General features: G+C 37.9%; 1 protein-coding gene across 3 annotated transcripts in view; it reads left to right on the top strand.

The window, feature by feature from the left end:
• ACVR2A (activin A receptor type 2A) overlaps positions 1 to 27344 on the top strand; it is a 70484-nt gene that overhangs the window by 3663 nt on the left and 39477 nt on the right. The window contains exon 1 of one of the 3 annotated variants that reach the window (XM_072875321.1): positions 1928 to 1948. The exons of the other annotated variants lie outside the window; for them this stretch is intronic. The gene's annotated coding sequence lies outside the window, so the exon portion shown is untranslated. Of the gene's footprint in view, positions 1 to 1927; positions 1949 to 27344 lie in introns of those variants that run through there. 3 annotated transcript variants of the gene reach the window in all.

Raw genomic sequence — 27344 nt, 5'->3', positions numbered from 1 at the left:
ATGAAAACAAAGTGTCCAGGTTCTCCATGTGCCCGCTAATACACTTTTTATATAAACCTGTGTGTATCTTTGATTTAATAAAGAGCAGAAGATCCTGAAGTAGTAATAAAATACTTATGAAGAATTGAATATGCTTCCTGTGCCTCTTGTAGGTGAGGCAACATTGTAAGGTGAGCTTAAAGACAAATAGTAAATAAAATAGCTTGTTCATCAAACACTTCTCTTTAGATATTATCTGTGTTCTCCCCCTCCCCCAAGGAAGTGTGTTTCTATGTCTTCTAGTTTGCATGATTGCCGAGTTGTACTCTATGAACTTTCAGGAACGGAGAATGTATACTTTCATCATTTTCTGTGGTGTTTCAGAATACATGCCCTATGCAGCTGAAACTGTGGGAGATGTTGAAGTAGTGGATTGTCTTTAAACAAAATCTTCTGTTGTGGGTGCTATAGTTCTTAACATCTCATGGCTCCTTTTGTTACTTTTACTCTCCATATCTCCTAAACCATAATTTCTTCTCTTCTGAGCTACCTGCTCTGTCTTTGGTACCTGGGTGGTCCATCATCAAAGTAGTTCTGCAGCTTTAAGTCTCTTACAGGGGGACAAGACCCATACTTGTTAAAACTCACTTAAGCTCGATTCATGCTAAAAATCACCTAAGCAAAAAGAAGCACATCAGAAAAGTTGTGGTCCTCTCTTTTTGTTTTTTGTTTTTTTTTTTTCCTAATGCTATATCATTCTCAAGCCACTCAGAAGGTCTTAAGTAATTTCGCTAAAGGAAATGGTGTGTCAAAGATGCCTTTGTATTTGAAGTAGCATTTTCACTGCATGGGGAATGTTTTATTCTTTGATTTTTATTTTAGTCTTCTGTCTCTCACCAGTTATTCTCAGGGAAAATGATTTTTTAATTTATTTTTTTCCCCTAAAAAAAATCTAGCTAGAACTGTAAAGCCAAAGGTACTGCTACAGCTTCAGAAGCTGAATGGTTAGGTGTTCTGAAGGAATTGAGGGGTGGGAGATGAGACTTTCTTCTTTAATTTTACTAGTGTAACATTTTTTTTACTGTCCTTTCATTATTTATTTGGTAGCACTTGAAAATCCTGCCAAAGGTTTAGGAGTTTTGTTTGTGAAATTGTCTGTGCTGGTATGTTCTCTGCAAGCTGTCCATGATTGTGGTTGAACTCTAATCGCTTTATTGCACAGGCGGAGCAATAAAATGCTTCAGACTTAGTACTGCTTTTAAAGTAGAATCCTGCTCAAGATTCCTTTTTTATAAGAGTGTACACTTTTTTGTATTAAGGGTGTTACCATGGGCAATACCCCAGCACTCAATGTTGCTGTTCAGAGCAGGACTTTTAAACCTACTTAATACTGTTTTCAAACATAGATACCTTTACATAGATGTAAATGTTGTATAGCTTACAAAGTTTCATGGCTCCAGGTTGATGTTATAACTTTGATTACAGATAAAAATTCTGTTACTAATTCTATGTAACCTGTTAATTCTTAACAAGTTACAAACCCTCAATCTTCTGGGTTATGAAAAATAGCTGTACTTGGGCTAATGCAATATTAGAACATGTAAGAGTAGTTCTAGTAGAAGTCTGCTTGACAAATGTTTCTGGAGAACAGAATGCTGCTCTTGTGGGTTTATTTGCATGTCTACCCTTCAGACACAAGTCTTTTCTCATAGAAAAACCTTAAATAAGTTTGTCTTCAAATGTTGGATGCTATGTAAGTTGGCGGGGGGAGGTGTTCTGTGTGAGAGGAAAGCTGTTTTCTGCTATATGGGGGTGCAAGAAGGTAATTACTGCTATCATGAATAATAGTTTTCAGGTAGTTTTAATGGAGAGTATTTTAATGCAATTTCTTTTTTCTTTCTCCCTTCAGTTTCTGGAATTTGGGGGCAAGAGTCCTTGGGCGATAGATTCGGACGATTTGCAAATGAGGGTAGACAAATACTTTTTTTTTTCCCTTCCCTCTGTTTAACTATAGAGATTCACTCTTGTCATATCATTAGTTTTAGGTAGGGGAAAAAATAACAGTAACTCCAGTGTTTTTCATTCTTACTGATGCTGCCTTCTCTTCCAACTCCCATAGCTTATTTCTCTTTGAAATTGGAATACAGTTCTATTTCAAATCATCATTATGAATTTTATATGTATAGTGTCTGGATCTCTTAAAAGATGGTAGTAACATTTTCTTTATTCACAGACAAATGTGGTGGACACAATATGCAAAAGTAGTCTTTTGGAGACCTATATGATTCGGAGCTAAAATATAGCAAGTCCTGGGTACTTATCCTTGGGAAATCATCGGGAGAATAATTATTATAACATGGGCTGTAAAAAGATAGAGGTTGACAAGGAATCTGATTGTGGAAGAGATTTCTTGATGAAGGGGAGATGCATTTCCACCACTTAATTAACAGAAAGCAGATTAATGCAAATGTCTGCTTTAGCTGGTTGGTAGAATACATGGTCTGTTAGCTATCTGATGTTCCTGAAAATGAGAACTCTTTAAAAAGATCAAGAAAATTACGAATTTTACAGCCAAGTTCTTGTGTGATGAAATCTTAATGTGTTTTTGTTGCCTTGGTGCTTAAAATTCAGCACATCTTATTTCCTGTTATTTCCATATGGAAATTGAAGTGTTATTGGATGCCAGTGACTTTATGTGGCATCTCTTATCTTCTCTCCCCTACACTGTCTGTGTGGTGGTGGAGGTTTTTTTCTTAGAAACAGTTTGTGACTACAGTGCCAAACAGCAGAGCATATTTAGGTTTAATCCCACAGAAAACGAATATTTACTGCAATATTGTTTACATTGTATATCTTTGTGGCTAAGAATCCCAAATATACGTTAGATGCATCAAATACTTCAATTATTGGTGGAAAGAGAGCAGAGAAGGGTTTATCCGCTGCAGAAGTTATTGCTAAGGCACCATTCCTGAATAGTTTCACAGTAAAGTAACCCTTGAAGAGAAAGGTCAATGTTCCTGGATTTCTTCTGAATTTCCTAGTTAAAGCTGTAACTGGAAGCAAGTAGTCTGGCTAGAAGAAAAAAAACAGACAATTCGTTTACTAACTAGAGGCATAAATCTTTGGTTATGTGGTTAGAGGTATTTGAAAAACACTTGGAAATGAGGGAAGCGTTTGTGGGAAGATTACCTGTTCCTGCAGCCAGAAGCAGCTGGAGGTAGCACTGGTATTGTTAGGATGGGATCTACTGAGGTTGGGTGCTGGAGGCGTGAAGTACTTCTTTGTACCCACCTCTAGTTAGGTGCTGTCACAAAAAACTGAATTACTTTAGATAGTTCAGCGAAAGAATGTACCTGCTCTTTTTATCTCTTCTTTCTTAACTTCTGTTCCACGGTTCTCCCAAATTAATCCCATTTTCAGACTCGCAATCAAAGAAGGATGAGCAGGATGGTAGCCTTTACCTCACTGTCTTTGGAACTTTCTTTGTGATGGTCCTCCTAATGAACAGTGCTGCTTTTGCTTTCAGGCAGAAACTTCATTATGGAGAAAACGAGCAAGTGACACACTTACAATTGTATTGATGCCAGCAAAGGTCCGAGCGATGGCTGTGTAACCTAAAATCTTGGTGACTTTACAGTGTAACAGTGGAAGAACGGGAACGCCTGTGTATCTTGCCAACTCAATGTTTTGTTGATTTTTTTTTTTTGAGGGTAAATTAAGTATTACTGAATTCTGAAAACTTCCCTTGTAGAAGTACTGGTATTCTTGGTTTTTACTGGTATTTCTGGTTAAGTTGGTGCAAGACAATCTATTTCGATCAGGATGCAGAGTCAGTCCAAAATTGTAATGAATTTCAGTGTTGTTCTTGAGTCATTCATTGAGAAGGCTTGTTAGTAACTATTGAACTACATTGGCTTGGCCTTTGTATGATGTTGAGTACCTTTAGTTGGCAGGCAGGCTATGTATTCTTGAAGTAATTTAAGTGGCTAGGTACCACCTTTTGAGATTCCTTATTTTGTTAAGGTATACTTTCTATTTTTAAGGATTTATATGAAGCTACAATTAGGTGGTAATTCAATTCAAAATGCTGAAACCAGAATGTAATTAAAAGCAAACCCCTATATACTCTTAACTATGATGGGCATGTAAGAAATGCCAAAATAAATTTTTTTGCTTTTATTACATGAGGGAAACATTGCCTGTAGTTAGTGAATTGAACTGACGGAAAGGCAAGATACTCGGGAAGAATGAGCGTTTTATAAATGCTAGATCTTAGCTAAAATGAAAAACAAGAATATTTCTCAAATTCTTTCACTTTCTGAACTTCGACATAGTTATCAACTAAGCTGAAATTAAGAAAATTAACATTGTGTTTTGCATTTACAAACGGTAGGTATTGCTTTCTAATCTAGTTCTGTTGTGCGCCTAAATGAGGCTGTTCTCACAGTTGGGAAGATTTCACTGTCTCTAAGGATGGCAGCAAGTGAGTTAAGTTTTACTGTTTTAACTGTTAACATTGACACAGTTTAAAGCTAGTACCTGAAAGGTTACTTAAGAATCTGATTTCATGTAAAAGTTTTGTTTTCAGAAATTGTCTGTGTAATTATTTTTAAAACTGGGAATAAGAATCTGTATTGCTCAGAATTCTGTTGCTTTTCTATAGCTTTAACTCTTTGTGTCTTCTATTCCTAAATGGAATGCCTTCAATGTATTTTCATCTCACCAGAAAAGTTAGTATTTTAGAACTGAAGTTGCAAAGTTTCTTGTGGCAGATCGACTTTTTAAGTGGGATGGTACATCCGTCCTTTTTAGAAATGGAGAAGGGAGAAAGCGGTCAAAAAATGTTTAGGATATTGTTTCTGTGTTTTCTGAAATATACCAAACTTTTTATGAGGATAAGTTGGCAGTTTTTATTCTGGAAAAAAATGGAAAGGGTAAGGCAACTCAGTAATTTTTTAAAAAATTTTTTTATATGATTGACTGGAGATCTGAAGAATGTTTTAGAGATGATCTGTGGCTTGTGCTTTTTGACTGTTTCTAAACTTCTTAGTGAAATGAGGCTGCAGAGTGAACACAAATACTGCTGAACTGTCAGTGCAGTCCTGATACTGTTTTAGCTTGTGCCAACTGGTGTCTAATGAGATGACATGCAAGCGCAGTTTGAGGGATAGTGCAGGCAGGGGGCCAGTGCCAGGAGGCAGCACAGTCAAGACTCTACCAGAATTCCTGCAGCTTCAGCACTTTAGTATGCCCTCATCTTGTATCGGAGAGCATGGAGTATGTACCATCAGTATGCTGTGAAAACTTTATGATGATTTACACTGGGTTACAGCTTAGCTTTTGCATTATTTTGGATGTTCAAACTGAAAGACTGTCCCACTTAAAAAAACAAAACAAAAAACACTCCAAACAACAAAAAACAAACAAACCAAAACAAGAAACCAACCCATAACCTGCTTTGGGGCCAGAAGAACATCACATGGAGCCATGAGGAGGAGGTCCATGGTCAAGTGCTGTGTGGAATGGACATGATCAATCTATGACATGCTGCCGAAGGGCCAGTGAACAGTCCTTGGACCTGTTGTGATCTGCAGTATAGATACATGCTTTGAAAAAAAAAAATGCCTGCTTTGTGTTTAAAGATTATTTATATTTTAGATGAGTAGTGAAAGTTTTGATGCAGGAACAGTGCAGTTGGTGGTTACTGTAATCTTGCAGTCTACCTGTTTCTTAATGTCATTGCATAATAATGGCTCTGAATAGAAATGGTGGTTTCCTATTTGAAATTACTTTTTAAAAATGTAGGAGCATAGATTCATTTGGGTCATCAGGCAATCTCCTCCAGCGTCATGCTCAAAGCAGTGTATTGTCCACCAAACCTCCAGGTTCTTTTCAGCAGAACTGCTACCTGGCCTGACACTCGCTGCTTGTACTGATGCAGAGGGTGCTTTGTCCATAGGTGCAGGACTTCACGTTTGTCCTTGTTGCATTTCATGAGGTTCCTGTTGGCCCACCCCTCTAGCCTGTCTAGGTCCTCCTGAGTGACATCCCTGCCGTTGAGCACCCCACCCTCTGGCATTGTCTGCAAGCTCAGAGGTGCCTTACAGCACCTCCTCCAGCCATCGATAAAGGTATGAAACAGGATGGGTCCTAGGGTGGGCCCTTGGGAGACTCTACTTGTGATACTTGGCATCCTGCTGTGGACGTGTTCTTTACGTGAGTGCTTCTATTCCAGTCCCATGCTGGCTGTATCTCGAGCTCTATCTGCTAGCTCGCATAGCTGATTTTAACTTCGTTTCAGCAGCTTCCTTCCTTTTGGTGGCTTACAAACTTGTGATTCTGAGGTTTTTTTGTAACTGGAGCTGTAATAGCATGACCTTATTTTTCCAGGTTCAGCTTTCTTATCTCATCTAGATAATGCTAATCTCTAGTCTTTAAATACTGTCTAAACGATCATAGTGATCTTTATTCTGTCAGCTATATTTTGAATACGTGGATTTCAATATCAACATGTAAGTTGAAATTTAATCTGTTTTTAAAAGCTATTTTTAAGTATAACCAGACATTTTATCAAGCTTTCTAACATGAAAAACTGTTTCCTTCTAGGAATTTTGGGGAAGATAAACAGGGAAGTGGTTTAATTTTGTTGTTCAGTTAGTGTTAAGTGTATGAGACAAAATTAAACTTTGCAGTAAGTAACTTAATTTTAGAAATTTTTGGTAGTGTTTGTCAGTAGAGGGTACAGATAGTTCTCTTTAGCTCATAGCAATTACATGATGGAAGAGTTTTCTTTAAATATTTCCACGTTTCAGGGTTGAAAAACATTTAGGCTTCAAAAGTTGCAAAAATTTTAAATTGAACACAGTTGTTTGAATTACTGTACTTTCTATAATAAATTAGATTGTCTATTTCTTATAATTTATAAAGCTAATTTAAACGTAGCATAGAGAAGACCACTGGTTAAATATTTTCATTTTAACTCTCTGATCTTTAATTTTGGAAAGGGTCTGTTTTGCAAGTTATCCCTAGGCATAATTGTATTTTATTAAACTCAACACAAAGTGTGTCAAAAAGGTTGTCTTAAACAGCTCTTAAAAATGTTATGGTTTGATTACATTTTGTTTAACTTCAGGTTGTGGCACATATGGTGGGGGCACAGACACCAACAAATTGAACCTCATCTAATCTTGCTCATTTAGAATAATACAAATCGGTAGTGAGATCTTAATTAGTTTGTATGTGCCATATATGTACTAGGAGCAGGATTTGGCGCCATGAATAATTTCTGAGAAGGTTATTTAAAACCACAAGATGGTTTTGCTCCCATTCCTGCCCCTAAATAAATTCCCCCCTGCCCAAATAAAACACCAGCACCAAACTCCGTAGTGAGGAGTGCCTTACCAGTTCTCTGGAAAACCTTCTATGAGGAAAAAAAAAAAATACTTGACAGTTTGGTGAAGGTCTTCTGTTTCTGTTCGCTTGAAAAAATACTGAATCGCATCCTATTAGGTCAGAGGCTTTCAAAGAAGCCAAGAGTGCTCAGGTCCTACTTTTTATTCCATTGGAAATGGAGTGGATCCCTCATGAAGAATCTTGATGCTCCAATGTGCAGCTGTACTTTTCCAGTGGCTTAAAAACATTCTGATGGATGGCAAATACAGCAAAATTCATTTCAGTTGGCTTTAGTCCCCTCTAAATGAGGGAACTGTACTTTTGACAAGTTGAACTTAAATTCCCCTTTTGTCTCCCCCAAATGATGTGTAATTATTTTTGTAAAGTATTACTTTTTAAAACAAATTTTACAATTTTTTAATAATAGTTGGAATAATTCAGAACGTACATTTGAATGCTGTTGGGACCTATGGCAACGGGTGCTATGGAGGCCTTGTTTGAGGAAGGGAGAAAATTTCTCCTATCCCTTACCCTGTTGTGTCCTGCCAGACTGTGTGAGGGCAGAAACTTTTGTCCTTTTCTAGCATCCCTTAGTATACTGACTATGTGCTTTTGAAAACACCTACACGGAGCCTGTCTAGTAGATAGTTTGCAAAAAACCATCAGTAATCCAGCTCTTCAAATTAAGAATAGTATGATGGGAAGGAGAATCACCTATGGCATATCCTAAGGCAAACGATCTTCTAAAGACCTGTCATGAGGATTCAGCCATAAAACAAATTCAGTTTTTGTTGTTTGGCTGTTAGTTGTTTTTTTATGTGTGTGGTGTTTGTTTTTGTTTAAATCTTGAGTCTAAAGAGTGATGAGACTATGTACCAAAAGTGATGGTATTGATATTACTCTAACGATGTGCAAGAACAGAAATGGAATGATCCTTGGATTTTACGTAATCAATTATGAGTACATATTAGAATTTGATGAAACATCTTGTCTTACAATTTTGGAAGGAGAATGGTGCCTGATGCAGTGGGATGAGTTGTTTAGTTGGTGATGACTATTTTCTAGAACCTTGCTTTGCCAAAATATTTATTCTGAAATTTAGTAATCCCAGAAGTTTTTCTCTCACCATTATTATAAATATTTTGGTGTTGGAAGCTTTTTCATTCAAAGTGAAGATGAGGAATGGTATCTGGGTAGAAAACCTAGTGGCATTTTTTTTTTTTTACTTTGGCATAATCACCTTGGTCAAAGTATGAAGCTTCTTTCAACAAGTAATGTATAGCACATCAACTCAGGCAGTTAATCTTACCAGCTGAGTGCTAGCAGGCTTCAGTCTGAGAGAAGAGGTGAATGACATGTTCCCATTTCTTCATGTGTAAGAGTAAAAATGTGCAATTGAATTTGTTTTTGATAGACTTTCAGGATATTTACATACTGACAAACTATGTTCTGGGGGAGCTTCAGTTGACCATCTGAACTCTTCTCCCACTGTCTTCCTTCTAACCAAGGTCAGTCTAACGTTTTTCTAAGACAGAAGCTTGTTTGCAGCCTCAGTGCTTGTTTAAGAAATCCATTATTCAAGCATGGACTGACACATTCACCATGCAGTAGGTCGTAGACTTTGATAGGAACTCTTAGAACGTTACTAATAAACTGCAGAATCCTTGTTGCGGATAACAGACAAGTTGAGTGTCTGGCATGTGTCAGATTCTGCTTGGTCGATGGTATCATTAGACAGGATATTCAAGTGGAAAAAGTCATTTTGAAACAGGTTCAGTAATGAAATAAAGTTTTAGAAGTAAGCCAACAAAGCGCATGCATTCTAATTGTTCCTCCAGTAGTTCAGCCAGCTTCATAAAACAGCCAGTTAGCTTCTACTTGTCCAAAAGGGTTATTTCAGTTGCATCTATTGTTAAAGGTGACAGCTGGTATCTGTTAATGTAGCCACTCAGGGCAGCTTGCCCTTCTTTAATCAAAAACAGGGGGGTTTCCTTCTGTTGAGAAGCCTCTGGTTCTCTGTGTGGTAGGAAGTTATGTATGGTAAGAAGTTAAGTCTTTCCTTTCCCTGGGCATCTTTGAAGTGTCATTACTTAAACTTTCTACTGTATGGCACTTTCAGATCAAGTTTCTAGCTTTAAGCTAGCTTCTCTAATTGACATAGTGTGAAGAAGCCTTTACAAATTATACATAATGAAAAATACTCATCATAGAGTCCTTTCAGTGTTGGTGTCTTATAGCACCGTCAGCTTTGATTTATATAGGGTATTTAAGAAAAACTGATTGGAGAACTGGGAGACTGACAGTTCCTCTTCTCTGTATCCTCTTCCTCATCCACGCTTCATGGTGAAGTTACACTTCGCTGTTGGTTCAGCCCTCTCATACACCAGCCCTTGTGGCTACCTGACATTGTGCTGGCCTGATTCAATTTGCTAAACGAGCAAAAGTGACTTGAAAAAACAGCAAGTAGCTTTCTGCAAGCAGTATCAAATGAGGACAAGAGTTGGGTCAAAAGATGATAGGAGCAAGGGAAAATGACACATCAGAGTTGGTGAATAGAGCTGTACCATATACATATTGGGTAAGAAAGGAAAAATAACAAAATTAATTATCATTATTAATAACCTCCATCTTTAAAAATAACTTGCTTCTCTTTTTCAGAGTGGTTCTAAGGATCTCAGTGCATGCCTGTTGTCACAGGATTTTTTCTCTTCCCTTGCTTTTTCAATATCCTCATGTCACATTATTCTCTAGGGGCCCTAGATTAAACATTTCCAGGCAGAACGGCAGGCCACTGGTATGTTGCCTGTTTGCAGCATTGCTCTAGACAGCACCTTTGCTCATCCTCCATTTCACTGGTACAGAACTACTGTTCTTTTTGTATGGATGCATGAGGCTTGCATATGAGAGAGCAGGAGTCTGGCAGTGAAAAGTTTTCATTGTCATCATTCACTTAAGCAGCACCCTCTTCTGTTGCACTTGTGGGTATTTCACAGGTAGCAGAATGCAAAGTTCCCATACTTATGGAGAGCATGTCACGAACTGCTAGAGCTGGAACCTGCATCTGTGGAACCTGATTCAAAGGAATAGGTGATAAAATTCACTTCTATCTCCCAGGTTTGCTGGTAACAATGAGGTGGGAACTAAGTAGGAGGTTCAGACTGATACAATGGGCTGTAAAATCCAGTTACATCCCATGTTTAAGAAAACAATTTGGAAGGACTATTTGCAACATAATCTTACTAGTGTCTGATTTGTGGTACTCAAATTTTAACTGCAAGTTGTCCTAGAAACTTATTCTGAGCAGGTAGGCATAAAACTTTATGCAAAAACTCTGGAAAAATTTAGATCCAAGCAGAGAATAGACAGCACTCGTGGATCTACAAGTGATGGAGGAAGAATGTAGGAGAGGATGATGGAGGAAGAATGTTGTAGATTAATTATTCTTAAAAATAATGAATCTCATTTGATAATGCCTGAATGTCCTGAATTCAAAATGCTAAACACAGCATCAAGTAATCATGTTTACAGAAAACACCTCATCTGGTGACTTTTACATGTCAGCTAAACAGCCATGTCGCTATTACATCCAAGATTCCCATCTCCCCAGTCTGAGAGGACTCTATCTCGTGAGCTTCACCCAGTTTCCAGGGGAGCATGTAAGAACCAGGCTTCTTGTCAGGAGCCTGTCATGTTGTTACCGTTACGAATATGAGTGTCTCTAAGCCCGATGAGCAAGCTGGTGGAACCAGGGCAGGCAGGAATGCAGAGCAGTTATAAAGTGTCACTGAATTGACAAAAGCCATAAACCAGGGAAATCTTTCAGGCAGTGGGGCATGCTTCCTGAAAGGAGAGGTGTGGCTCTCTGACAAGTCAGGATGAGATTGTGGTACTTACAGCTCAGCTGCTAACCAAGTCTTTGGGGCACCTACCTAAACTCATCAGCCTTTTGTTACACTCTAGTGTGAAGTAAGCCTCAGGCTTTTCTTAGGCTTTGTTCAGACATCATGTTGCTTTTAACCTTCCCTGAAACTCTGCATGAGGACTTCTGTATTAAAATCCAAGCATGGGCAGCAAAAGTGAGAGATAGATTAGTCTCCAGTAGCAGTGTTCTGAAATTCTGAATAAAACGTGACTAGAAGACCAGATCAGTTTCAAAAGCATGGAGGAATCTTACCTTAGGTGTTAGGTGAAACCTGTCATCTTTCTATTTCTTCCCAGCCATGGTCTTCTCCAGCAAAGCCCAAAACCTGCCTCCCTTTTAGGGAAGAAAGAAGCTAATGTTCCAAAGGCCCAGGCTGCTATTTCCAGCATCCTGTTCCTTTGGTGGCTTCCAGTTAACTGATGTTTAAGTTACTTTCTGCTTAAACAAAGCAGAATTTTTAAAACCTTTCTTCCTTGAGGTGATGGCTTCTGCTGAGGGCATCTAGGTTAATGCAATGGCTTACTGCCACCAGAAAGTAGAGGCCTAAATCTACATTGTTTTTCTTTTCTGTCCACCTTCCCCCTACTGAGGCTGTTCCTTCTCCTGGGAGCATCAGGCTCCTTTTTTATTTAACTTTGCCAGCACACCTTTCTATTCAACTCAACAAAATCTCCACCCCACTCCCCAAAAAGTGTGTGTATGTGTGTGTTGCTGGAGTAGTTTTCTGGAATTTAGCAACTAAAATGTCGTACGGAGAAGTCTAAGTTCTGGAGGAAGGACAAGAGAAAGGCAGTGGAAGCAGAGAGACAGATAAGGCGCTAGTGAGACCTCTGGTTCTCACACTCTTCATATCCTTTTCCAAGCAGATTCAGAACATTACATGCAGAAAGCGCATTACCTCTTTTTGTTAGACTAGTCTTCAGCCAGCTTGGCACATTGGAACGACTTATTTGTACAAGAAAGGAGGCAGAGCCCCGGTGGGATTGATATGGGCTGCTGTAGAATTGCAGCTGCAGAGAGGCTGAGGCAAATGGAAGTGAATGACTGTAAAATTCCCTGGTCAGATGATCTTCAGCCCATTGCGGAATCTAACTGCTCTGAGGCTGACAAGGTAATTGAAGCCTGAGCCCCCTTTTCCAAACTGCTGAGCTTTTACACAAAAAGCTTTTATGCAGAATTTCCAGTAGCTGCCTTCTGCTGGAGAGTGAGCTCTTTTCTAGTATGTGCATTCCTTCAAAAAAAAAAAAATTGGTAATCTAAGTGGATAGCCTTAAGCCTGGGAAGGATGGACTGGATGGAGGCACCAAGTCTAGAAATTTAACTTATGTGAGCAGGAACTTCTTTTCATGCTCTGGGTTCCCTTCTGATGTGCTTTTAGGGCAACTCTCTGCTCAATGGTTAGGAGTCCCATATTTCTCTGCTGACTGTACAGGAACTTGGGTACCTAAGTTCATGGTGTCACCAATCTTGGTATCTCTGCATAAATAATACTGTAGTCAAATAAACACTGTTTATTTGAAGAAACAAAGGCAATTTGAATGTTACATCCACCTTAACTGTAGAACATTACTGTTAAGTATATTCAAGATGAAGGTAGGTGTCAGTCTCTTGTTCAGTTTGTTTTTCAAGGAAGCTTTGGTTACAAGGAGGGCATCTGAGAAAAGCCTAGGATTCCCTGGATTGTCTCTAAAACACCAATCTTGCTGCTCCTGATAGGACAGAATGAACCACTCCTAACAGTGCTACACAGGCAAGTTGAGTCACTGTTACTGTTTGGCCACTCATTTACCACGTATCTGTTGACTGTGCTGACTACCTGTAGGTAATCATTGTCCTGGAAAAAAAAAACAAAACCCAAAAGCAAACAGTTTTTTTTCTCATTTGAAAAGGCTATTTTCCTCTCGATCTTAGTGGTACAGCTTTTTATGTACTCGTTTAAATACTCACTGACGACTGCAGAAGTAACACCTTCAGCAGGCAAGACAGGAGAATTCTCCCATAACTTTTTTTTTTGCAATTGTGAAGCTTTGGTAGTGTTCTGGACTGCCAGGAGAATTTATTGCTGAATGAATTCCTCACTTGTGACAAGAGAAACACCTGTTTCTGCCTGAGCAGAAGCACTCCATCAAAGACAACATCTGGCAGCATAACCCTTAAACTTCTGTTTATGACTCCTCTTTCTGTGTTAAGATACTCCAAATACAACTGTGGAAGTCGTCTTGAGAAAATAAGCATCGGTGTAATGGGGATTGCTGGCTATCTCAAAGGAAATACAGCACTAGAAATACATCGTCATTCTGTCCATTACCTTAATACCTGAAGAGGCTTTGTTTTACTATTAAGGTAATGTGTTCTCTTGGATGTTGAGGGGTTTTTTAATAACTAGGAATAGAGAGTTACATATGAGCGTATATATAACTTAATCTAAACTAAATGTAAACAACTCGAAATCTGCTTAGTTATTTTCTGTTCTCTGAGAAGTGTCCTAAGAATTCCAAGCATCAGACTGGAGGATTCAGATTTTAAGCATCATTCTCTTTTAAATGGGGTTGGGAATTTGAAGTTAATACCCTAGATACAAGTACTTAGCAGTAATTTCTCCATCCCAATCCACGCCAACGTACTACCTCTGTCTGATAACTACGGAAATGCATTTAGGGGTGCTTTTGGGGCTGAGTACCTTGATAACTTGTCTTTTCTTCCTATTCAGCCTGCTGGCCAGCTGCTTCACGTAAAATCCAGTGAAGTGGTTGATGAAGGTACTTTAAACAGAAAAAGTACATTTACTAATGATGGGTGATTAAACTGTAGAACTCACTGTTTCAGAACATGTGGAAATAAAAAATGATCTCGCAGATGGACAAATTCAGGGAGGATAGTTTGTTCAGAGGTGCTTAAACTTGGTCTGGATGGAACCTCCAGATCAAATAATCCCTGATTGCTGCATACTCCTGCCAAAAGCCTTTAGTTAAACCTATAGTTAATGTTGTCTGATGCTTTTGAAACATTCTCCTCCAAAGGCTATTTCTGATGAAAATTGGGCAAACCTGCTGTGTTCTCCTGTGTGTGTTCTTATACTGAGCTGGCACCTTAATACCAAACTGCTTTACAACAGTTCATGAAAGACAACTCCTCTTTGAACACATCAGTTATCTCTTCCGAACAGGGGAAAACTTCTAGCCTCAGCAGTTGCACTTAGGAATTTTTGTACGTATGTGTCTTTGAGAGGGCAAGGTTACAGAAGTATTCCTTGCACTTGAGATTCCCTTTCACTTCACACCTGGTCTTGTGTAAGTACTGACTCTGAAAAGGGCTGAAAAGGGAGTGGTCCTTCCCCTCCCTAGGACAGGTTTCCACAGCCTGCCGTGCGCTGGACCCAGCAATCGTGTGGCAGAAGGAAGGGAGTTGAATCAGCAGTTACAATCTTGTGCAAAGTTCACTTTCCTTCCATTTACCATATGTTTTTGAAAAGTTAAATTGTAGCTCGTGTTGTAGTTGTGATTCTGTAGTTGTTTCTTTTGCGTAGTCCTGAAAGAGTATTCTTTAGGGCATGAAGGGAATCAGAGGGTGCAAGTAAGGCAGGTTCTGAACAGTTAAGTCTGTGGTGGTAGGTTCATAGGAAGTGCTGGGTAGTTAGTCTGCCTCTGTGAGTTTGTACTGTTGATCCTAGGCAGGGTTAATATCTGAATTCTCTTCAGACTCCACATGTTTGAAGCCTACAGTGTCAGCATAGTCAGTATAACATGCTGCTTGCTTTAAGCTTGCTTATTCTGGGTGACTTTAGTCATAGTGGCAATGAAGACATTGCAAATGATATAGGCTAATCCAAAGTAAGTATCCCGGGTTCTTTTTAAGTTGCTTTGATGTGTTGAATCTTTATCATCAATGTTGCTTGAGTGAAATAAATCAAAACTAGTTTATGTATAATAATACGGTCTGTGACTTCTACTCCTGATTCAAGTATAGATATCTTTTCCCTGGTCCTAAGAATCATGCATTTTAGAACTTTTGGTTAAAAATTCTGGTTTTCTAGTTACCTCACCTAGATCATTGATGGTCTAAAAAGATTTTTCATTCTTTGTACTGTGTGCAGCAATAGGTGGATATTCAGAGTTCTGCTGCCAGCTTTGTCAAAGCCTTAGTTGACACAGAGTAGTCTAGGCTAGTCTTATTTTCCAAAATGCTGTGAAACCAGAAACCCAGGATAATTACTTAGTATTAGCCCGTGGTACAGTCCATGAAGAGATATTTCTTTGCCTTTTAGTTACCTACCTCCATGTGCAGTGGGTGGAATGCTATTTCTAAGGAATCCTGTGAGAAACTGGCATTATTGTCAGCTAACCATGTAACTTCTACCATGGCTTAAGGTATAGATTGGGAAGTTCTGGTGAATTTGTGCTTATTAGAGAATGACGTTAATAGGCAGAATTATAACTTAAACTTCTTTTCTGTAACCTTTTGTGGAGCATAACTGAAAAATGTCTTTTTCCTCTCCTACTGAAAGTGTCTGACGTTCTGCTAATTTCTTAGGAGTGTTGTTGAAGACATCTGAGCAGATGATAACCTGTCTGCGGAGTATACCTACGGTGGTCTTTGTCCTCTTATCTTTGATAGGCAGGAGAGATTGGTACCATTGCCTCTGGGCAGGGGGAGTATGTATGGAAAACATGTTTAAGGAATCCTGCTTGAGATTTTATTAGCGTAGAACTTGGAGTTTTAATCTTCAAATTTAAGACTGTTACTTTGTCAAAGTGTGGAGAGGCTTTTTAATGTAGTAACAACATTCATGTTCTCGCTTTCACTGTGTTCTTGAATAAGAATAAGGTCAAAATCATATCCTAAAGTGCCTTCAGGATTTCAGGTCAATAGATGTCGTTTTCTTAATTGTTATCTAAATTTAGAAGACAAATTAACTTCTAGTAGCAAGTGCCGTACTTTCACCTGAAAGCTTTTGTTTGTGTTGTTGTTTTCTTCTATCACATACATCCCTGATTCATCCATGGACTTCTGGATTTCTTTTTTCTACTCACAGCTTGATGAGAAGTGTCAAAACTTGAGTTGTCTTTGTATAGCCACAGTGTTATTTCTTGTAGGTTACATGGTTAGTTCCTTACTCCACAAAAAAGAAGAATAGTAGCTCTTACCCGTGAGTGAGGCTAGCTTTGCTAGGTGAATTTGTAACACAAAATGCGCATCCGTGAGATTCTTTTAGTGAACTGTAGTTCTTTCATGTCAAGCTGCTTAGATGGAAGGGGCATGTACTCCATGTTAGATGTCTGTAGACTGTTAGAGTTTCCAAAGAGCAAAGCTTGTCTTCTGAAGTGAAGAGCAATTCCAATAGCAAAGAGGTCACGCAGGTCTGGGGGAAGAAGCCAAAATGACAGCCTTGAACATGATACGGCCAAGGGAGCAGATATCTGTAAGTTACGGAGGCTGTCTGGTTGGTAGTGGTGATGGGCTGTTGGGTAGAATTACTAACAAATATGCTTGGGTGGTTAAATACTTTACATAAATAGATCACTATGCAGTTGCACTCTAAAAGAGTGAGTTTTTCCTTCTTTTGAGAAACTGTCAAAGGTTAAAAAGTTCTTGAGATTTCTGGGGATACATTAGTGGCACAGCCATGTATTCATTCTGACATGGGGGAAAAAAAACCCCAGATAATAAAAATTGAAGTTCATATACAGCTGCAGTATGATAGAAATGAAATTTTGTTTGCTAGGTGCAAACCAAAAGTAGTCTGTCTAGTTTTACTTATTCTATCAAATTTACCTAATTAAAATTAAACACAGTAAAAACTCTGGCAGCCAAAACCAATCCCATGTTTTTGAAGATAAATAGCCAAGCTCTGAGAAAATCTCTGCATAATCTTTCAGTACTTTAAAACTTCCTACTCAAATACTTTTTTTTTTAAACTTATAATATTGTGGTGGAATACATCAGATAAGCAAATTGAACAATTGGCTGGAAAATAGATTGCCTTGGTGTGCCACTATGAGGTGGCCCAGTTAAATAACAAAATAACACCATGCTTTATATTGTTGTACACTCATTGCATATGCCAGTCTAATCTGCTTTTGTTTGATGCTTTTTGCCACCAGCCTGCTGCCCTGGCAGCTTTGCAGAACTTGCCTGCTAACTGTCTTCTCTTCCTGAGGAAGAGGTGAACTTAAACCATAGTATATTAGGATATTTTGCAGAGCGCTCTGTTTTCCACAGGTGTGGGAGTCTCAAAAGGTGTGCAGAATATCCCTTTGTTAAACTGCATCTTTTAGGAGGCTCAAGTTAGCATTAAAAAAAAAAATCTGTTGTCAGTAGGACTGAAGATAGGTAATTCTTTAAATAGATCATAGGCAAATGAACTACAGCACTACAGAAATACTGCAGAGCTTTAGGATGCTGTTGCTCCTCCACATGCGAGAAGAATAAAACCCAGATGCTTGCCATATTCATTTCGATGAAATGCTGACTACTTTAGTGTGAGATAATATTACCGTGGCATTGGTGAGATTATTGCTGAAAAATGTCTATTTTGAAGCCTTGACTTTAATGGTGAAGTTGACAAACTGGGAAGGATTCAGAAAAAAGGCCTTCAAGAATAATCTTTTTGTCTACAAATCTTGTGTTATTAAGGGGCTAAGAAATCTCAAATCAGTTTAGTTGAAGAAACAGCATGATGCCTGGCAATTATCTACAATGAGAAGGGGTTTCTGACCTTAAAGGTGTGAGCCACTATAAATACTAAAAATCAGTATTTTCAGTGAATCCTGGTGGAGGGGAAATTATGTACAGTGTCCATTTTTAAATGAGAAATTTAACACTGAATAAGAATCATAAATTTTGAATTGACTGCTGCATTTCATTAGATTTGCTGTGGGATGTGGGGTTGTTTAAAAAGTTGTGAGCTTGATGCAGAAGTTACCGGTTGCAGTTCTTTGCTGCTATGGGTTTAAAATGTTGTAAATTTTCACAGCTGTTGCCTCATGTTTATAAGATGATGGATTTTTTTTGTGGGTATGTCTCTCCCAGGCTCTTGTTGAAGGGTAGATCATATGAAAATTTTGGCAGAATGGAGAACTTTAATGCAAGACACTTTTATTAAAATAAATTAAATTATTGCTAGTGAGTATACAAAATCATAAGTGAGAACGGACCAGAACGTAAGCAGAATAAACAGATGTACACAAGGAGCAGATTATTTTTGTATTAAAGGATATGTATTAAATCCCATAAATATTCTATATGTATATATGCACCACTTCTCCAATTTTTAATTCCCCTTAAAAATTTAGGAGCAAGATAAATTTTTTTACAGAAGAAAAGTCAAGAGGAAGCTGAATGTTTATATTCTCAAGTCATTTCCCAAAGCTAGTTTAAGAAAACTGTGTATAGAAAATATATTACGCTTTATTGCTGCCTGCTGAGTTACTGTCTTAAATGAAGAAGAGCAAATCGCAACTGAATTCAATATTTAGAGAATTCCTATTTTACACCAGCAGTGCAAAAATAATTCTGTTGCTGCTCAGAAACCAATGCTTTCTTCTGTCATGTACGTCCCCAAATCCTTTATCCAGGGAACTGTGCAAGTGTATTTAAAATTACCTTAGCATATTTCAAAGTCAATATAATAGCTTTGTAATCAGTGATAAATATCTAATTTAAAGATAATTAAAAATGCTTGTTGTATATAAGCATATGATTTTTAAGGAAAAGTTGTTTCTGCTTGCTTAGGAGGTGATAAGATTGTAGACTAAATGTGATTAATGTTCTTTACAGATGTTGCTTTATATGTTTAGGCTTTCAGAAGTAAAGCAGTCTAGACTGTCTGTCTGCATTCTCCTGCAGCTTTGATCTTGATTAAAATTTGTTCTATTACGTTTATCATCTTCCTTTCTTGAATGCCAGAAAGTATCTTACCTGGGTTTTTTTGTATGTATATATGTTTCTATATAAAGATACTAAGTATCTTCTTTGAGTACTATAAAAACTACACATTTGGATATGTTCAGCAAGTAGCAAAAATCAGTATTTTCGTATCCTGAAAGCCTCAAAACTATCATTTGGCTTATTTCAGATACAGCTGATGTTATTCAAAATATTAGTTAAATTCACAGGGAGTGAATCAGGTTAACATTTTTAAGTGGTTTTTTCCCTCCTGTTGGATATACATCTAAAGATAGGTGGTGGCTTCTTTGATCTTGCTGCAGTCATCTGTATTTCTGTCGGGTCTGATACTAGTGATCTGTTAATACCTGTTTCATTCTACTACACCAAAATTTTTCTTCCCAACCACAACCCTGACAACTCAGGGTGATTGAACAGGACTGCTTCAAGCTGTGCAAAGGGGTCAAACACGGCAGTGACACGTCTAGTACCCGAACAGAACAAAATTTATCAGGGACTGCTATGTGCCCACTGTATGGCAGAGCAAAAGACTTGAAAGCAGCGAGTTTCTCAGATCTTTATCTTGGTATTAAATCTTTCACTGCTCTGGAAGATGATCGGTTCCCCACTTGTGCGCACCAAGTACAACTGGAATGATTTTTCAAGATTTGGAATAATCAGATTTTCTGTTTGTTTGCTTATTTATCAGTTGAAGATTGTATAGGACTGATTTCAGAACTTTATATTTTATGGGGAAGTTTTAAGTGAAGGAAATCCTTTTCATGCTAATAAACTATTTGATCGTCAGTCAGTAAAACATTTTGGGTAATTCCATTAAATATTAAAGTAGATGGGGTTTATTTTCTGTTATAACTTTTGTTGTTGCTGCCACTGAGTGCTTTATGTAAGTCTGTTGGTTAGAGCTGTTTATGAAATGTTTGTAGCTTCTAGACCACAGTGGTGTCTTAAATCCACGTTTGGAAACATGACTCCATGTACTCATCAAGCATACAAAATGGATGGAGAAATAACTAGATAATAAGTTAAATAATACTTAGCTCTCAAAAAACACTTATAAATCCATTATGGGAGGCAGTGAGTTGTGCGTTGCTCTGTACTTTGCCATTACCTCATTATTTTTTTTTTTTCCCAATCCTTAACTATACAATGCTAAAACTGTTTTGGTTTTGTTGTGTCTTGGCAATGATGTGTGATTTTTTTTTTTAATATATATTATTATTATTTATTTATTCTAATTCTGTAACAAAATTTAATATTTTTATATTAAGGCGTGGTTATCATGCCTGTAATCATGCCTGAATGTTGACATAGCTATCAGGGGAAAATTAATTAAAATAAAATATTTGAATACAAGTCTCGCACAGCAAATCTAGATTCCCCCTGTTTTAAAAGCATTACCCAGTAAATAGTTGATGTACTGGCTGAACCGGAGTTGCCGTTCTCAAGGTAGATGCTTAAGTAGCTGAGAACTGAGTGGGGCTCTCTTACATAGACCTGGGCTTCCTGAGACTAATTTCTTAATAAAATTATGGTAAATTATCTTAATACTTTGAATTAGCATAGTGAAAAGTTAACACTAAAAATTTCTTACAACATTTTGTAACAAATGGATTTTTAAGGCTTTCTTGCAAAGTTAAATGAAGCAAAACTGGCTTAATTGAACACTTCAAGGCAATTTTTTCATTGATTTGCATGCTATAAACTTCTTAAATAGTTTAGGATTATTGTACTATGTCAGATGTGGGCTATACAATCAGGGTATGTAGTACCAAAATTCAGCTTGATCATGTGTTACAAAACATGTGATTTGCTAAAACCAAAAAAATCCAGTAGCAGGAAGTTTTTAGTGTGGTTTTGAATACTTTTCGTAACAAACAAACAGTGAAGCACAGTCCTCTTGATTTCGGTTTTATTAAGCATGTGTGCATGGTTCTTAAATGAGAATTTAGTTTGATATATTAATTATTAAATGTTTAGATGTTTAAAGCCTTTAAAACATGCCTTCAGTATCTTCATACTGAGAGATAATTCCAGCACTAACTTGAGTTTCTAAGAGGTATTTTGTACCTTTTTTTAAGTGAGACATTGTAGACTTACATCAAATTTTTGTTATTCATACATAACCACAAATAAGAATATTTTGGTCTTTTTTTCCTTAGTTGGATTTTTTCCAAATTACTTGATGTTGGTATATTATATGTATAATCTTCCAAATATTTTTATTTGTGCATCTTAACGAATAGGGAGACAATTTACGGATTACTAAATTGAACTGCTATTCACTCTAATAAGGAAAAAGAGGGGTGATTCCATACTGTTCTGCATTTTCCAGTCTATAGGTTAAATTACAGCAATTTAGAAGCATTTTTCTGGTAGAAGAATAACAGCCATTTTCATCCACTTCGGAATTTCTTTTGAGAAGACTTTCTGGAGAGATTAATATTTCTTTTGCCACTTGATGAGGGCCAGACTTCAGAAGCATGTGCATAGTTACCTTTTTGTACCTAAGAAACTGTTGTAGTATTTATTTGGAGTTAGCTCAGGTATTGTTGGGCTCTGATATTTTCAAATGTCTGTTTGCCTTGCTTCATACTGAACATCAAACAGCCTTAGAAAAGGCTTCCCCCCCCCCTTCCTTAAGGAAAGCACTGAACATGAAAACGTAGACTATTTGTAAGTGCTTGTAGGCAGGTCAGAGAAATAAAAGCCACTATCGTGGGACACTTTTGTATTGATTTGATTCTTGTGTTAGATCAGTGCTCATTTAAGACAGCTGTTGGAGCAGTTGCTGCATTTAACTAGTCTAATGACAATAAATGTGCTCGTTGTCCAATGTGTAGCATATTCTTAAAGTCACTACTACAGAGTTACCCTCTAGAACACTCTTAAGAGTTTTATGAAAGTGCTTTTAAATTGTTCCCTTTTCCAGTCAGTTATTCTTAAAGCATTGACAACAAATACCAAATAATGAGTTAAGTTTTAGTATGTAGTATCCTGACTTTACTAACCTCCTTTTGGCTTTGAAATACTTCCTTTTTAGATTTGTTCTTCTAATTGTCGATCTTGCTTTTCTGGACACAATTAGTAATAATATCAAAAAATGACCAGTGGATAGCAAAATCTGCTTCATGAGAATCCATAAAGATTTTTTTTAAAATGGAGCAGAAGAATAGACTAATATTGAGGTACATTAGGACATTGCTTTGTTGTTTCATTGCTTTTTTCCTCTTACTGTGAATCTTAAATACTTGAAGTTTTTGACAGTTTACCAGTCACTTATCAGAATTTATTCTACATAAAAACTGGCATAGTAATGATTTCTAGTGAAATTCTGTCAGCTCTCACTTCCTGAGGGAAGCTTACTTTGATGTGTAGTATCTTTAGAAGGTGATGATGGGGGTGAAAAGTAATAAGAATATTTAAATTGTGAGCATTACATATGGTGAAAATGTTTACTTAACAAAGACTCCGTAAGATAGTTGAACTCTAGATTTGCCTGATCTTCTCTAGAAAATAAGTCCAGAACTAGGTATTTCAAACAAAAAATCTTGGTACTCTTCTCTCCCACCCTTCAGTCAGCACCCAGATCATCATTGTTGAAGATGAGTACTGTGGTCAACAAGGAGTTGAGCTGCAGTTGAGGTTTTGTGTAGCTGGAACTGCCTGTGGTGTTGTGTTTGGAGCTTGAGGCAGAGTTGACTTAGCAGCTTGAAAGCAAGAACAGTATATGCTTGCCGTATCAACAGTGTTCTTGTCCATAAAAATGGGGGTTATTTCAAGCAATGTGAATGGGAATTTTTACATAATCTTCAGATTTACAGTCTCATACAGTGAGCAAAATAAGGCAGCCTGAGAGGGGACAAATAGAAAATCTGTTTCAAGTGACAGCCAGTTTAGCCACAGGTGGAGAGGCAGTTTTGCTGGATTTTTTAAATATAATCAATACCAATTTCAGAACATAAAGACACAAATTTTAAAGTTCTTTCAATGTAGAAAAGGTTTGGAATTTTACACAAAAAGGACTGGACAGTAGAAATAGAATTAAACAGATACAGCAAAGTTTGAGGTTATGCAGATTTTTTTGCTTTAGGAAGAGGGTTCAGCAGTCAAAAACATATTAACATTTTTATGATGGTAGGTATTTACTCAGATGTGTAATGCTGCAGTCTGACATTTATTTAAGTTTAGTGGCTGAAGGAAGGAATTACTTCCACTCATTTGTGCCAGTTCAGCTGTTTGTGAGGCTGTACAGCAGAGTCTGCTTTTTTTGATGGCACTACAACTTAAAAATGTATTTCAAACCATGGTCTTGCATTATAACAGATACCATGAGCTACTAATGTGATTTGGCTGTGATGCATGTGATCCTAAAACGCTTCTGAAGGAGTATTTCCTAGCGAACAAAAACGATACTGATGTCAGGCAAGTCTTTGGAAGTGTCTGAAGTACTGAATGTAGGTCTGGCCAACCTGTGTGAGAAAGATGAACTTGGAAAGGCCTGCTGTTGTGATGAGGTAGTGAAATTAAAAGGAGAACGAAAATACAAAAAAGTCCCTGGACGATTGACTATGCGGAATCAAGACTGAAGCTAAACTTGATGATTCTCCATAAATATGTTGGTGACTTAAAATAAGGGAAGGGTAAAGAAAGGTTTCCAGCTCAGTTGCATGGGTGAACCTTTAAAGGCTCGAATTTTTCGGTACTGGATCCTGCCTTTTCCCCACCATGTTATTCTGTCTGCCTGCATGTCCAAGGTAATCCCTCTCTCTGTTTACACAAATCTGGAACCTGTCTTTCATAGGGTTTAGCTGCCATCTGGACAAGGGCAGCTGTACTCTGTCTGGATCTGCTGGTCAGTGTATGTGTACTCATCAGCCAGCCAGCTAGCTAGCTACTGCCAGTCAGCTGCTGGCTGAGCCAGGCCAGACAAATAGCTTAGCAGTGTATAAGTTTTCTGGGCCAGTTTTAAGCAAAAGAATACAGCTGATGCTTTTAAAAAAAAAAAAAAAAAGGTGAAAACTGGTTGTAAGTATGTTTAGGCTGGGATCTTGGTTGTAACCACAGAAAAAAGTGAAGTATAGCAATGGCAAAATAATTTTAATTTAACTAAGAAGCTTGATCAGCATCTGAAGGATAACTGTGTAGTGTTTTTGCTTGTAATAGCACAGAGTGGGACGCAACACCCACAGAGAGACTTGTTTGCGATCTGAGTTTAAGACAGAATCAGACTGGTCCTGTTGTCTTTTAAATAGTTATATAAGGTCCTGAAAGACAGAAAAAGAAGTGGGGGTAGGATGCATCACATGGAGGAAACATCAAATGTGAAGTTGGATGCTTGCCTCATAGATGTCTTGACTGTGTTTTTGTTTGACTTGGTGTGTGGTTCTGTTTTCTTTGCAGTCAAACTGTTAAAAAATTTACATTGAACTTGACTGATTTGGAAGGTGAAAGGTATAATAATTTTTTGTAATTAGTCTGACTTCACTCTTCTGTGCACATTTGTCAAAGGGTCAGAAGGGATTCTTCTTGCAGGGAAGAGGAGGCACTCCTTATTTCTCATTATGTATACCGGTGAAATGTTGATGCTGATGGTATTCAACAGGATTCTGGAAGATGCATGGAACAAACAGTATAGGAAAAGAGTTGGAGAAAATGTCATTTACTGATCTTGTTTGTCTTATAGTCTAATCAGATAAGGAAATTTAAAGATAAATAGAATTCCTGTGAAGCTGCTTTTTTACGCTTTTTTATTAAGTGATTAATATTTTAGAATTTCCCATCTCCATGAGGTTGTAGGAATTTCAGACTTTCATTTTAGAAAGTTCTTAAAAATGTTTCATAGTTCACCGTTAGGAAGTTCTTACAAAGTTTCATAGCTCAGAGAAGAACTACAAATACCAGCCCTGAGAAAGGATCCTTTCAATCAGAAATACCATACAGATTCACAGCCAGGCGTTACTGAGGTATCGCTCTGACCAAGGTGGGAAGCAGACTAAAAGCATTGGGCACTGGCAGTAGAGGCAGGATGCCATCCATGAGAAGTCCCCACTTTTTTACAGATACCTGCAGATCAATTCCCTCTTGCTGTATGGAGAATTTAGATTGTTCAATGCAGTCTGTAGAGCGGGAGGAAGTTTGCTTACGTCTCTAAGCTGTCAAGATAGCATTTATTTGAAGATAAATCTTTTTTTTTAGTTAGAATTATCTGTGGCCCCTATTTTATCTTTGGCAAATCTAGCATGATAGAAAAGGGTATGAAGAAAAGCCAGATGTTATCTCCTTAGCCACTGTCTACATTAGATGAATGCTTGTGTAGAGGCTTTGAATGGATGTGCAGGCCCTTACAATGGAAGGAGCCTACACTGAGACTTCTCTTATCTGGTGTGCTGCAGCACATGCACTGGCAGCCAAGCACTGCAGGATTCCACTTGCTTTGGGACTCTCAAATCAGATGAACAGCTATGACAGGTATCTGAGGTCATTGCTGGGAAACTCGCTGTCAGGCCTCAAAATAGAAATTCTGCTAGTTGCCACCACCAGCATGATAGTCATCCTTCAAAACGATTCATATCTTCCTAATCTAGTTTTGATATCCTTAGGTGGTTTATTTAGGCTTTAGTCTGGGTGTATGCCTACCAGTGAAGTGCCTTACTTTTTTTAGTTTAATAAGAGCATTCTAAGACTCTGTGTGGAAATGGTGTTTCTTGCATATGTGCAATGGGAAAGTATCCCTAGCTACTTCATGAGCAGCTGCCTTACCTGAGCTTCATCCGGAGAAGTTGTAGATGATACCACCTAGACAGTCAGGGTGCAGCAGAACCCCAGTTTCCAAGTTTTTAATATCAAAAACTGAGTTTTTATTTGAGTTTTGTTTATACATTGAAACCTGCATACAGTATTGAGGCCCAGTATTCTTGGGGAGAGTGGTGGGAAGGGACCCGTTAAGGCAATCATTGTCCCTTTCATCTGTGCCATGTCCCTTTTTCTCGCTTCCTTTTAAATCTTGGCTGACTTGAAACGGCTCTTCCTTTGAGGTTTGCTACTGTGATTATTTTCTGTAGTGATTGGGGTTTTTTTTCTGTTTGTGTTTGGGGTTTTTTGCTGGGGAGAGGAGGGTAATCCTAGTTGGAAACTGTGTATTTCTAGCATTAGTGCCTGTTTGGCCCTGGTCTATTTTTTTTTTTTCCAACTTCTGAATCTTGTAGAATTTAAACTTTTCTGGTGAGTGTTGAGCCCTGTGTTACTTGTTGTGGTAGACTTTCATCATCTTGTAATACCTTCTCTGTTGTGTTGGGGAGGGGACATTTGACCAGTAATGTCTATAAAAGCTACCAGCATGTATGAGATGAGTGTAGTCCCAAGGCTGTGCTTCAAAAAACCAAACAATTTACAGAATCTTTCAAGCTTCTTTCCCCTACAAAATCATTAGGCAGTAGATGAGAAAGTTTTTCTGTTTTGTGCTGCTCACACCTTGCAGTGACAGGAATGGCATGTTTGAACTTGAAAACATCAGCCTGTGTTTTAGTGTGTTCCCTTGAAGTCAAAAGTCTGAAAAATAACACTTATCTTAACTTGAAATTTCTAGAGATTCCCAGAGGATGACAATCTTTATTTCAGAGGTAGCCAGCTGATGCTATAGATACCAATTGTGCCATTACTGGCACCTTAATTTCTACCTAAAGAACATAGATGACCCTTTTTCTCCATTTTCTGCCACATGCTTTGCTCTGATACAATTTTTGGAAAACTTGGACACCAGAGGTTTGGGGTTTTTTCCACTTCCTTAAATCCAGTCTTAAATAAGATACTCGGAAGTACAAGGCAGAAAATGGAAGTTCTCTACAAAATCCTATTACAACATTATGAATTTATTCTAACAATAGGACAGACTGCTTGGAGGGACTTCAGGGAGGAACACATATTGCAAAAGTAATTTCAGCTTCTTTTTTTCCTTGAGCAAGAGTTCAGCGAGATGTAGATGCCACTGTTATGCCTCCTGCAGTGGCCTCTTCCCGAGTACTCCATGTATCACGATTGCCCCCTTAATCCCATCATTGTTAATCACTCAGATGGAGACTTGACTTTGGATGGTACCGTGGAGTCTCTCAGACTAACTGTCAAACTAAGAGGTTCCTCATCTTTACTT

This window comes from Ciconia boyciana, chromosome 10, assembly GCF_034638445.1.
Source record: "Ciconia boyciana chromosome 10, ASM3463844v1, whole genome shotgun sequence".
Classification (NCBI taxonomy): Eukaryota; Metazoa; Chordata; class Aves; order Ciconiiformes; family Ciconiidae; genus Ciconia; species Ciconia boyciana.
Note: the sequence above shows the minus strand (reverse complement) of the source record. Positions and strands in the feature narration are given on the sequence as shown.